Here is a 2,500-nt window from a genome sequence, read left to right on the forward strand (position 1 = left end):
TGCCGCGTTCGTTCGTAAATGAATGTTATACATACTCACGGATAGCCTGAGGCGAATAATCGCAAACGACGACGCGTCGATTGTGCGGCCATCGTTGCTCGCGCGACTAACGACGATCAGCCGAGACGGCTGTAGTTTATCGCATCGATTTCATCGAGCAACCGATGGACGCTGCCGCGTTCGTTCGTAAATGAATGTTATACATACTCACGGATAGCCTGAGGCGAATAATCGCAAACGACGACGCGTCGATTGTGCGGCCATCGTTGCTCGCGCGACTAACGACGATCAGCCGAGACGGCTGTAGTTTATCGCATCGATTTCATCGAGCAACCGATGGACGCTGCCGCGTTCGTTCGTAAATGAATGTTATACATACTCACGGATAGCCTGAGGCGAATAATCGCAAACGACGACGCGTCGATTGTGCGGCCATCGTTGCTCGCGCGACTAACGACGATCAGCCGAGACGGCTGTAGTTTATCGCATCGATTTCATCGAGCAACCGATGGACGCTGCCGCGTTCGTTCGTAAATGAATGTTATACATACTCACGGATAGCCTGAGGCGAATAATCGCAAACGACGACGCGTCGATTGTGCGGCCATCGTTGCTCGCGCGACTAACGACGATCAGCCGAGACGGCTGTAGTTTATCGCATCGATTTCATCGAGCAACCGATGGACGCTGCCGCGTTCGTTCGTAAATGAATGTTATACATACTCACGGATAGCCTGAGGCGAATAATCGCAAACGACGACGCGTCGATTGTGCGGCCATCGTTGCTCGCGCGACTAACGACGATCAGCCGAGACGGCTGTAGTTTATCGCATCGATTTCATCGAGCAACCGATGGACGCTGCCGCGTTCGTTCGTAAATGAATGTTATACATACTCACGGATAGCCTGAGGCGAATGATCGCAAACGACGACGCGTCGATTTTGCGGCCATCGTTGCTCGCGCGACTAACGACGACCAGCCGAAACGGCTGTAGTTTATCGCATCGATTTCATCGAGCAACCGGTGGACGCTGCCGCGTTCGTTCGTAAATGAATAATATACATACTCATGGCTAACTTGAGGCGAATAATCGCAAACGACGACGCGTCGATTTTGCGGCCATCGTTGCTCGCGCGACTAACGACGACCAGCCGAAACGGCTGTAGTTTATCGCATCGATTTCATCGAGCAACCGGTGGACGCTGCCGCGTTCGTTCGTAAATGAATAATATACATACTCATGGCTAACTTGAGGCGAATAATCGCAAACGACGACGCGTCGATTTTGCGGCCATCGTTGCTCGCGCGACTAACGACGACCAGCCGAAACGGCTGTAGTTTATCGCATCGATTTCATCGAGCAACCGATGGACGCTGCCGCGTTCGTTCGTAAATGAATAATATACATACTCATGGCTAACTTGAGGCGAATAATCGCAAACGACGACGCGTCGATTTTGCGGCCATCGTTGCTCGCGCGACTAACGACGACCAGCCGAAACGGCTGTAGTTTATCGCATCGATTTCATCGAGCAACCGATGGACGCTGCCGCGTTCGTTCGTAAATGAATGTTATACATACTCATGGCTAACTTGAGGCGAATAATCGCAAACGACGACGCGTCGATTTTGCGGCCATCGTTGCTCGCGCGACTAACGACGACCAGCCGAAACGGCTGTAGTTTATCGCATCGATTTCATCGAGCAACCGATGGACGCTGCCGCGTTCGTTCGTAAATGAATAATATACATACTCATGGCTAACGTGAGGCGAATAATCGCAAACGACGACGCGTCGATTGTGCGGCCATCCGTTGCTCGCGCGACTAACGACGACCAGCCGAGAAGGCTGTAGTTTATCGCATCGATTTCATCGAGCAACCGATGGGCGCTGCCGCGTGCGTTCGCCCGATTGCGCGTGAAGTTACTGTTCGGAACCAAGAATATACGGGTGTATTATACCCGTTGGTCGCAGCCACGCGCAAAGGCTTTTGAATGTACTGTACGCCCGGCCGTCGAACGATGGTTTTCCGTCATTCAGGAAACAAAAAGAAACTTTTGTCGTCGATATGGCGCGTTCAATCCTCCGTCGATACGCTGGTCGGAGGTGCGAACATCGAATATTTTTAAAGCAAAGAACAAGGAGCATTTTTAAATACAAAGAGAAAAATTGTAAATTGTATATGATTACCCTGAACGGTGGATCACTTGGCTCGTGGGTCGATGAAGAACGCAGCTAATTGCGCGTCAACGTGTGAACTGCAGGACACATGAACATCGACATTTCGAACGCACATTGCGGTCCACGGATAAAATTCCTGGACCACGCCTGGCTGAGGGTCGTTCACTTGTCCTAAAACTGCTTGCGTTGTTCTCAGATTCCCTAACCCCGCCGTCGTTTACCTCTCCTTTCGGGGAGATGGCGAAGAACGTTTCGGAGCCGGGTCGATGAAGAGAAAGGTATCAACGTACGAGCGAGAATTTGGGTATTTCGTTGGC

The 2,500-nt window shown here is 51.4% G+C and overlaps 1 non-coding gene across 1 annotated transcript; it reads left to right on the plus strand.

Annotated features, from left to right (window-relative positions):
- Positions 1-2,189: 2,189 nt before the first annotated feature.
- On the plus strand, positions 2,190-2,344 carry LOC143350802 (5.8S ribosomal RNA). The gene has a single exon (XR_013081262.1). It is a non-coding gene; the product is annotated as a 5.8S ribosomal RNA (ribosomal RNA).
- Positions 2,345-2,500: the final 156 nt, after the last annotated feature.

Source organism: Colletes latitarsis, unplaced genomic scaffold (genome assembly GCF_051014445.1).
Source record: "Colletes latitarsis isolate SP2378_abdomen unplaced genomic scaffold, iyColLati1 scaffold0040, whole genome shotgun sequence".
In the NCBI taxonomy this organism is placed as follows: Eukaryota; Metazoa; Arthropoda; class Insecta; order Hymenoptera; family Colletidae; genus Colletes; species Colletes latitarsis.